Here is an 11972-nt window from a genome sequence, read left to right as displayed (position 1 = left end):
GTCCGAAAATCAGCTTTGGGTATTGAACTATTCAGCTCCAGCCTTGATAGAAGACCGCGCACTCCTCTAGCAGCTAATTTGGGATCATTAATTTAATCGGAAATGAGGTAACCAATGTAGGAGACAGAGAAAGCCAGCCGAGCATCAAATCAAATGGCAGTTCTGGAGAATCCATGCCGCAGAACTTCCTCCGGACTCAATTTTAAGCGCGGTCCGGGACCTTCCCATTCCCCGCCCCCTCCACCTGCACCGTCGCCAGGTGTGAGCTCCATGCGAGGGAATTTTCCTGGGGGGGGGGTGCACCTTGCCAGCAGGTGTGGCACCTGGAAGAGAAAGCCGGTCCACATGAAGGGAGTTCAATGCGGCGTTCTCCTAGTTGCAGATAGTTCTGGAAGACCAGTAGGTGTCGGGGGCGACATTTGACCTCCTTCAGGTGCTCAGAACTCAGTGTCTGGAAACACGATCCCTCCGCGTAAGTTTCTCTCTGGAAGCCACCACTATTGACTGCAAGCTGTAGCTGAGGGACCGTTTGGCTGAATTTCTTATGACCTAGCGGTTAGTCACCAACTGAAGGGGGACACAGATTCACCAAGAGAAATGTGTCAGCTTTTAAGTAACTCTGTATTGTAGAGCCTACGTGCTTCAGAAATTAAAATAAGCATACCAACGAGGAAGGTGTAGAGGCCCGGAAATATTTTATTCTCACATTTTGAAATATCATGCACTTATATATGACTATTTAAATAGAAATACTACTGTTCACTCTTACTCGCTTCTACACTTTTTTTTTTTCTCATTTAAAAATCAATGATTGTTTTGGTTTAAACCTCGGGTTGGTCTGAAGTGACATTGTTGGTCTCATTACAGCCTCTAGTGGACAGTTAACATCAGTTTCCTGAAAAGGCTCTGCTGGGTTTTGTTTTCGTTGACAAGCTTTGTCAAGGTGAAGGTTAATACTTCAGAGCATAACAGGGTAATAACTCTTCCCCACCCTCCTTGGCAAAGCCGACTTCTGAAAGAGCAGAAGCTTGTTGGCTTTGTATGGAAAAGACGTATGCTTTGTGCTTCAGGTATTATTATTACTGGCCTGTGAATAAACAGAGAGCTTCTGCTATTCATTTCAGTTTCAGACAGCTTTCATGAAAACTAAATTCATCTCAAATATTTTTATAACAGAAAATATTGGTTGCCATGTTTTTGGCTTAACTGAGATGTTTTTATTCCAACTCATAATCTGCAAACTGTCCAATCCACCTCCACTCTATTTTTAGACATCTTACATTTAGAGAATTTTCGGTAAAAAAAAAAAAAAGCTAATATTATAATTATTACATTGGCACAAGCAGTTAATTTATGTTATTTTAACAACGTTAAACAAATTAAAACACATAATTCAGATTGGAGTTAGTTTAAATGTTGTAATTAATTTAAATGTTCCCTCAAGGAAGCTAAATATGTATATTACCCAAACAGTTAAAACAATTAATAAGAAATATGTCATTTACTTTCTTAGCCATTAAGATTAAAGCCATAAACTGTCACTAAAATCTGTAACTATTTCTTCCTTCAGGGTCCAACATTAACACCACAGTCATGAAACAGTTTCATTATCTTTAGTGCTGAAATGTTTTCAGATGGCAAGATATTAAATGTACAATCACAAATAGTGGGCACCAATTCTTTAAAAACAAGACTTTCTCATGCAAATAATAACTCAGTGGAAAAAAAGGCACAGCTTTCAAGAAACCAGTAGGCATATACACAGTACTAGAGTCCTACTTATAAGCCTGATGTTGCAGTACAAACATAAGTCAATTTTTGAAATTAAAGGAAATTAAGAAACAAGGCTGGATGAGCCTTACTTCTAATCTACATTCTAGATTGTTTAAACACCATGAAAAACAGTTTTAATTCCTTTTACTTAATTTGCTGTTTTGATGGTATCTCCTCTTGAAGGTTTAAAATTAACTAGCAAATATATAGCATATCATGTAATTATATATTGCACTCTCATTTCTTAAAGTGTGGTCCTCAGAGTGCAGCAGCAGCAGCAGCATCTAGGAGCTTTTTTGTCATTAAGAATCAAGGATTTGAGCAGACCTACTAAATCGGAATCTGCCTTTGAACTAGCCCCCCAGGTAATTTCCTAAACACGTAATAGTGTGAAGAACACTGGTTTATACTACAGGTCTCAGCTTAAATCAGTTTGGGCACAAATGCAGAACTTAATTTTTCCATTAATGTTATTTTTCTTCCTTTTTATTAATTACTATATTTATTGATTTGTGATTTTCAATGAAAAATGATTACAATACATGCTTTGGCTAAATATTACTGCATTCTAGAAAAGCCTCGATTTACATCATCATTACTAAAAGGGAACACTCTGCGAAGTGATGTGCTAGGGTCTTGAACGTGAACGTTGTCTTCACGGCAGCAGAGGGAGCACAAGAGTGCTTCATAAAACCAATGTACAGAGCTCTCCAAGTTGTGGCAGATTTAAATTGTAATACATGTTGTCATTAGAAGTAGCCTGTTATATAGTTCAAAACAAAGCAAAACAACCCAAACAAATGAGCAAACACAAACAGTTTACCAGGTTATAACTAAATAATTGAACAGATCAGAAATAATAAAATAAATATACTTCTTGTGAGTGTTAGGCTTGAATTCCTTAAAAAGTGGTAAAGATGCCTTAACTTTGCTCTAGTCAAAAATAAAGGTAACAAAATACAGATCAAGGCAACCCTAAGAGTAACTCCTGTTTATCTAAAAGCAAAGTCAGTTTACCCAGCCCTATGTCAAATAATTTCATTTCATTTGGACTCATACATGTTGGTTAAGGTATGTGTACTTTTCATCATACTTACTTTCACAATGATTATAGGGGTTTTTCCTTCCTGCTCACAGTGGTGAGGATTTGGTTGCAATTATATCTATGTATCATTTCATAGTTTTCACAACTATTGCATCCTCAAAAACTCCCTTAAGGTGGATAAGATACATGGTAAAAGTCAAGTCAAAAAAGTTATGGAACCATTTCATGCTTTTATAACAGAGTCATTTAGTTGTTTCAATAATCCTTTGAGATGTTTGTAAATGAGGGAAATCATAGAGGTTAAAGATCCAGTTGCATTTTTTTAACAGTTTTAAAGACTTTTCAAAGTTACTCAGTGAATATTTTAAAATTCAGTATGTAAATAAGAGATTAAGAATAGTGACTGTATCTTCACTCTCAAATTGCTTTTTATGTATATTACTTATTTACCAGCAGTCATTTATTGTACATCTACAATAACTAGGCTGTGAGAATATAAAATTGAGTAAGACATCTCAGTCTGTAAGGAGTTCAGAATAGAATAGATCTTACCTTTGGAAGCATGTTCATTTCTTCATAATGAAACACAAAGATTCATAGCTGATTGATCCAGCACCTCTTAGAATCATATCAATCAGACTTCCAAATATGAGAACCAAACGCCAGAATCACTGAAAATTTGGAAGGTGGGAGGGTAATTGTAGAACTCTAGAGCAAAATTTTACTTAGAAGCTAATGTTAACATTTCGAATTTGTAAAGTCAACAGAATGTAAAGATATAATGTGTTTTATCGGAAAGTCTTTTCATACCAAAAAACCACATGAGTATGTTGAAATGGTAAACATTTGTGTTTTTTTAAAATCTGTTTTAAATTGTTAAAAAAAATTTTTTTTCTCCCACACTAAAGAGAGTTTGCCAAGTTTCTGCCTGGAGCAATTTGTTATAGCTGTGTAATAAGTCCCGGAAAGTTTGAATTTTTAATGGAAACACTGACAGAATAAAGAGGGTGTAATCCTACATATGTCATTTAAAAATCTGAGTAAACTTTAGTGTGCTTGCAAAACAAATATACTTTCCTTAGATTGCACTCCCAAATAAAGCTGGGGAGACCAGAAAAATAAAATAAACTAAAAACAAAAGTGAAAAACACTCACACAATAGACTCTGAGATCAGCTCACCACACCCAGACTAAAGTCACTGGGCTCTGTGCATGGCATGGAGACTCTTAAAGGACATGCTTCTGAATCATCTTTCTTGACCCTCTACCAAACTGCAGCAGGACAGGTTTCCTGGTAATGAAAATGACATCACCAATAGTCAAGAATTAAATTAAAATAATTTTATTTAAACATCTGCCTACAATTTGTGATTTAACAGTACCCACCTTTGGGTATTTCAAATAAGACTGTATAATTTTAAAATGTTAAGTACTTTAGATCTGCACTATTCAATATGGCTGCTAAGTGCTTAAAAGGTATGGTCAGTTCAAATTGAGATGTGCTGTAAGGGTGAAATATACCTTGGATTTAAAGACTTGGTAAAAAAAATATATGTGTATATACACAAATACATAATAACCAATAATTGTTATATTGATCAAATGTCAAAATGAAAATGTTCTGCGTATAGTGAGCTAAATAAAATATGTTGCTAAACTTTATTTTACCTGTTTCTTTTTACTTTTCTTAGCGTGGCTACTATAAAACTTAATAATACATGTGTGGAATGGCTATATATTATATTTCTAATGGACTGCACTGATATAGATAATGGGACTGCGGAGTCACAAGACTTAGTTCTGGAAATTCACAATTGCAGACCTTAGAATCCTAGAATGACTCTCTGCAATAGTGTAGTATATAACTTATTTTTCTATCTTCCTCGAGTTTCCCCCTTGCAATGTCAATATAGATGTTATCCCCTGTTTTAATGATCACTGAGAGTAAACTATCAGGGAATGCATAATGTCACTGGTAATCTATTATGGGCCTGCAAAGCTACAATTTGTTGGGCTCATCTGTGACTCAGTCTTCCATGGGACACTCTGGTACTTGGCCTCTAATAGGCTGATGGAAAACCTATGCTCTGTTTTAGAAAGCACAAGTATTCTAAAGTCACTGCTGGTTTTTGCTGCTTGTAGCTAAGTAGTTTGGGCTGATACCATCTAGTGACAGATGGCTTTGGACATTGATAATGAAAATTATATAACTTGCTGCTTAACTAGAAAACACATCAAGGCCACCAAAGGGAAATCTGCTTTTTAAAAAAGCAACTTTGTAATATACCTGTTTAGTATGATAGGATACTTTTAAAGGAAAGAGATGATTTTTAACCATTACTATTTATTTTACAGGCAAGATCTAGATACATATTCCTCATTGTAACTCTGAGCAAGATTGAATATAAGGCAATGGTCTATAAAATATCATAATCTATGTTCTCAATCATCTGAAGAACATAGCTCTTCTTACATGAAAACAGTCAACATTTTTTTAAGACTTAGAATGAGTGAGTTGAACTTTGCTTGGTATTGGCCAGGAGCATTTGAAAATCTATTAAAAGCATTTCATTAACAACTTGGTGTTTTGTCTCCTCAAAAGAAATACATTTTCCAAATTAAAATCAAAAACAGAAGCCACTATTGTTTGAACTTTAGGTGGTGGCAGTTGATGGTTTGTACATGTTAAGATGAGGGTGCCTTCAAAATAAGATCATATGCAACAACAAGCTACAAAAATAAACATCACATTTTTATGAAAGGAGTGAAGAAAACTTCTTTGTTGTTCTAACTTTATGACACTAAAATACATGTCTATACACTCTCTCAGTTACTTTGTTTTTCCTGAGTCAATATTGGCCAGAAGAAGCCGATCCGAATGAGGGTCAGAGTTTAAGAAAATTATTTTATGAGGAATTTACCAAGTTTACCCCAAAGAGGGAGAGTTAGAGAAAAATGCATTGGCAAACTTTGCTTTTTGACATAAATAACTAGAGTTCACCAAGGAAACGGCCTGTGTCAGGATTTCAGCGAGGGTTGTCAGGCCGTTTGATATTTGCAGAACCCCTTTCTGTCAGGCCTCTACAAAGTTTAACTGCTGGGAGACCTGGGAAGCTCTCAAGACTGGTGACTGAAGATACTGATTTGCTTTGTGTCTGTGGCACAGACATGAAGAGATCGTTACTGCCACAGATGCTTTCTGACAGAGCAGAATAATAGCACTCAGACTTAAACTGTAAATTACAAACAATCCCTTTTTAAGTACAAAATGAATGCACAGAATAGAAGACCTTGTCAGCTAGAATACGAGTAAATCAAGTAGAAGAAGACAAATTATTCACTCATACCACTGCAGCCAAATTTTTATTCTGCTAACTGCACTGTCACGGAAGAGCTTTTCTTCTTTGTCAGATATTAAGAGAAATTAATACATTGTACTTATAATAAATATGTGAGGGATTTGTACTTATAATAAATATGTGAGGCATTTGGATGTGTCACCTCTGAAAGCCAATCCAATTACACGATGTGTTTCCCGCCTTCCCCCCGCCCCCACTCCAGTTTAAAAGCGGTAGCTTCAACACCAGTAGTAAGAACACGTGATCCCATCACTCCCAGGGCTAGCTTTTCCTGCAGTCAATTTCATAATTACATGGCTCCGCCCCTCTGCTCAGCACTTCCTTCCCCCCTCACTTGCCTCCCTCCCCCACCCCCAGCAATGAATCATCATGCATTTAAAGAGACTTAGATGACCCAGTGTGAACTTTGCTGGCATCCTGTACATTCTTATGCCAAAAAAAGGGAGTTGTTCTATGACAGAAATCTGACCAGACCCTGATGAAGATCTCAGAGGCAAGGAGCTTGGGTGCCTATCTGGGGAGCTAGATCAGTGAGGAGTTAATTTTCCTAGTTGATGGCGGTGACTCAGAATTGCATATCTCAGTTCATGATCAGGTTTTTAAGAACCCATTTCAGCCTTTTGTGCAGGAAGGAATATATCAGAAGAAAAAATGTTGGCAGATCTCTTTATGCAATCAGGGCAAAGGAATTTATACCACATTTAGCCCTTTGATTTCTCCAGATCTGGCCGAGGGTGGGGTTTCCATATTTGTACTTTGGCAATTGTGTCCAATAATTAACTCCTCCTGATATATGCTTCTAGTATTCTTCCAGGTTACTGTGTGCTTATTTGTGCATTTACTAAAACCACAAATGTTTTCGCTCCTTCGTTTTAAAAATACTGTGTCTGAGTAATAGAGTGTAAGTAGACAACATGGGCCTTGCCTTTAAAGACTTTACACCTTGCTGAAGGAGTTAAAGGCTGTATCATTAAAACACCATTATGCTTTTGCATACAGTTTCTATATGGAAAGTCTTTTCTTTCCTTCTTCTTTCCTCCTTCCATGTTTTGCATGGAGATTTTATCCTCATCCTTTTGAGATCATCCTCAAACATCAACACTTCTGTGAAGTCTTTCCTGATGATCACAAGAGTCTGCGGCTCTGTCCAACGTGTGAGTCAGAGAAGTGCTATTTTCTTATTCTTTTTTATTTATACAATATTTTTTAAACCTCTAACCAAAAAAACTGGGGCCATAAGCACAGATGGAGAGAGTATCCTAAGTGAGAACCTCTCTTATCTGAATACTTCCTGCTACTACTAAACCCATTTGACCTCCACTTATAGTTGCAGTGTGCAACTCTTCTTCCTTTGTTTATTGCTCCAATTATGTGACTCCTTTCTACTGCCCAGTCCTTCGTGTGACTTCTCATTGCACTCTGTTGTGAGTTGAATTGGGGCCTCCAAAAGACTATTGAAGTCCAAACCCCAGTGTCTGAGTGTGGCCTTATTGGGGAGTAGGATTGTTGCAGATGTAATTAGTTATGATGAGGTGTTACAGGGTTAGAGTGGACCCTAAATCCAATGCACTGTTGTTCTCATAAGAAGAAAAAATACAGAAATGCAGAGGAGATTTCAGGGAAGATGATCATGTAAAGACAAAGGCAGAGAATTGAGTTATGCTGCCCCAACTAAGGAATGTCAAGAATTTCCAACAACCACCAGAAGCTAGGAGAGGCACAGACGGCTTCTCCCCTAGAGCCTTCAAAGAGGCTTGGTCCTGCTGGCACCTTGATTTCAGACTTCTAATGTCCAGAACTGGGGGAGAATAGATACCTGTTGTTTTAAGTCACCCAGTTTGTGGTTACAAGAAAACCAATACACCTTCCGCCTGAGATCTATAATTATAGATCTGTTGCATTCTTCTTTCTTCTCTTTCTGTACATATATAGCCCTACCTCTTTCCTCTTCCATACTCATAGGTAGTCTGCTCTGGATTACATTTGGTCTTGCATCCATGACAATGCCAATAAACAAAAAGGGCCAATGGAATAAGAGCATTACAACGAGGGTTATAGAACCACCTCCTCGTCATCCTGAAAACAACATCAGGCTTCTGGCTTCAGGCCTCAGAGATGTCTAAGAGTGCACAAGGACAGGACACACCCACACTGGGTCTCAGCCGGTATCCCCTTCAAGGTCTGCTGCAGCTCTCCTCAGCTCCCCCTGCTGGGCACTGGGATTCGCCGGCACCTTTCCCCTTCAAAAGCAGCATTTCCCTGCATGGGGTTGGAGTGAAAAAAAGGCTGAAAAAACTAAATTAATATTTTTGCATTGGAGAAATGCAATGCGAATTGTTTGGGTTTTTTTAATGGTTCATTTGAGTTCTATAAAACTGCTTGTGAAAACCTCAGTCTTTCTGATTCTTTTTTTACAAACAACTAGAAGTGCATTTGTTTCAGAAAGTTTCCCTCAGCAGCCTTATATGCAAGCCCCAAATTCCAAGGTGTCTGTTCTGTCAGAGTCTTACACACAGATCTCAGGAAATGGCAACTCCATCCTTCCAACTCTCTAGGCCCAAACCACTGAAGTCATCTTGACTCCTTTCTTTCTTTCATACACACATCCATTTTGCCCCAAATCCAAGTGACTTCACCTTCAAAATAAATCCAGAACCTGGCCATTTCTCACCACAGGGACTGCCACCATCAAAGCTGAACTGCCATGGTCCTTCATCAGGAATACTGTAATAGCTTCCTAAATTGTCTCTCTGCTTTGACCATGACCAGCCCAAACCTCAATTGATTGTCTGCAACAGGTGATGCCACAACTTTGCTCAGAACCTTTCAATGGCTTCTTCATTTTACCCAGAGTCAAGTCAAAGCCCTTCCACGAGCTACAGGGCCACGTACGATCAGGATGCCCTCAACCTTTCTTATCTCATCTATTGCTATCATCTATCACTAGCTCCATACCCCCAGCTTTACTGTGCTCTTTACTGGTCCTCAAACAAACCGGGTGCCCTCTTGCTGCAGGGTCATTCTATTGGCTGTTTCCTTGGTTTGGAATGCTCTTCCCTCTGGATTCACATGACTGATTCCTTCACCTTCCTGTCTTTTTTCTAAGAAGCAACCTCCCGATGAGGCCTTCTATGGCCACCCTACTTAAAATTGTACTCCCTAACTATCCTGATCCTCCTTGCCCTGCCCATTTATTCCATAAACATATGCCTTATAACACTCTATACAAATTGACTTTTTTTCTTTGTACATGGCCAGGAGTACAGGGATTTTTGTCTGTTCCATTAATTTAGAACAGTCCTTGGCACAAGATAGATACCCACTATTTATTCACTGACTATTAAATGAATTAATGAATTGCTCAATATTTTCAAGAACCTACTATGTGCAAAGCCTAATCCGTCCCAACACAATGATTATCTCATTAGAAGCTAATCCCAAACAGATCCATCTTGTATAAGCTATGGGACATGTTCCATTTACTTGATCTTTGCTTTAATAAAGCTAAGTTGGAATGAGCTGAGTCTCGCATTCAGGCTTTGCAGATGTCATTTCATTTAATCCTGACAACAATACAGTTAGGTAGAGATTATGATTTTTACTTCTTGGATGATTAAACTGAAGCTTGGTGTTTAAAGGACCTGCTCAAGGGGTTCAAGGTGACCCAGCATTGGTTTCAAGGTGAAGTTATTCACATATGTAACCTATGAATTTTTAATAAGCCATTACCTGAATGAAGTAGGACAGTTACAGTCATAATACTGCATTATAATATTTTAGCTAAGAAACAATTTTTAATGCCCATCTCTATTTCTTAGATTATATTTTTGAGTGATTTGATACATGTATCCCAGAAATTAAAGTTAATGATTCTCATTGAAAATTGAGTATTTCTCCATAAGCAAAATGCCTTCAGATCACCCTAAGCTGTTTCTAACTAACAAAACTACATTCCAGTGTATAATTTTTATAAACCATGCTACTACATGAGCTGGAAGTGACTCTCACTTAAGGTCCATGCTTACATTCCTAGAATGCTTTCCTATTAAAAAGTTTGCCTTCTGTCTATAGCATCCCATTATGGTAAGGACTAAGTAGACTGTAAAGGGCCAACATGAATTCCCAAGCCCAATTTAAGGACTTAATTCCTTTTAGTTAACCTGTTCTCAACTTCTCTATTCTATCCCCAAGCTTCCCAGAGTCCTCTATGACCAGAACCCACGTATAGGGTCTGAAAGTAGCCTGACGACTTGAAAAGTACAAAACACTACAAGCTCTTCGCATTTGAGGGAAATAATTCTAAAAACTGAAATAGACCAGAGTTCAACAGTCTGGGAAATATGAAGATGAAAAAGGAGTCCTGCATTTGCAGAGATGTGAAGAGAACCCAGCTCTCTGAAGTTGGAAGGAAGTGAGAAGACCCTATTTGTGGCTGCAGGAGAGGAAAAGAAAAGAGCCCCACAAGGAAACTACCAACAGATGGTAAATACATTTTTAATTCTTCTGTCATACTGTGTGGACTTGTGCACATTTGTCCTGCTGTGTTAGGCTCCCAAAATAACTAGCCATGGAATTGCAGAACAGTTCTGCTGCAATTTGAGATTTAGGAAAGCATGCTAGCTGACAAAACAGGAAGGGCTCATAGTAGGACGGAGTGGATTTGCTCCCCGACTGCAGCACCTCGGCGTGGCATCTGCTGTCATTCTTTGTTCAGGAAAATTCTCTCACATGTCAGGTCTCATCGGTGATGTTTTGAAATATACTATGTCAAATGGCCCTCCAAGCTCTAGTTATAATTATTAAATGTTGACACCGTCCATATGAAAACTCTCAAAGGATAAAGAGAGTGAGATCCATTTATTTATGAATCCTCGGTCCTCCAGAGAGCATCACAAGCACATGTGGCAACCCAGAGTCCTTTGCATAGTTTTCCCCATGCTTTTAGTTGTGACATAGTGTTCCCATAGAACTCCATGAAAATTCCAATGCCAGAGAAAAGACCACATATGATCATGAGTTGCTCTACAAGGTACCTAAAGAGGTGGAATGCTAAAGCGCATTCAGTTGACTCTGCATCTGAGAAGTGACCAGACACTGGTACCAGGAGTGAGTTAGGCTTCTAATCCCAATACCGTCTCTCAGTGCATCCACAAAGAAGATAAAAGTGTTGATGGATCTAACTGCATGTGGAATTATGAGGAAAGGGTGGCTATTACTTAGTCATAATCTAAAAAAAAAATAAGCATAAAATACCATTTCAGTAGAACTGGAAGGATCCTTAAAGAATCTGGTTCAATTCCTTTTCATTTTATAGAGAGGAATCTGGGCCAAAGAGTTCCAAGAAATTGGCAAAGGTCATCCAACTAGTCAGTGGCAAATACAGTACTGAACCCAAGACATCTCTTTCAGTCCTGTGTTTGCTCTCCTCTAGCATTCTTAGAAGGAAGACACTGCTGTGATGAGCAAAATCCAATTCTAGAAGACCCTGATCACAGGAGCCATCACACTTGGGTTCTTATAAAAGAGCAAGATGATGGAGTTTCTGTCTCATCTGTAGATGTTTGGGAAACTGGTTGATAGTCTTTATAAGTAAGGTTTCAAGCTAAAATAGATTTGTTAATTTCTATTCTAAACCCCTGTGGATTTTGTCTAGATTATATAGCTACCACACTATTTGGCACAGCTGGGATCCTCTTTTCATGAAATAGCAGGGAAGATTGGTAGATAAGGATTAAAAAGCATTGGCAGAAGAGAACAGAGAGATTTACACAATTACTTCTTACCCAGTGCCTTTC

The sequence above is a fragment of the Carlito syrichta genome, unplaced genomic scaffold, assembly GCF_000164805.1.
Source record: "Carlito syrichta isolate Samal-C Ts95f unplaced genomic scaffold, Tarsius_syrichta-2.0.1 Scaffold306243, whole genome shotgun sequence".
NCBI lineage: Eukaryota > Metazoa > Chordata > Mammalia > Primates > Tarsiidae > Carlito > Carlito syrichta.
This window is presented reverse-complemented; position numbering follows the sequence as displayed.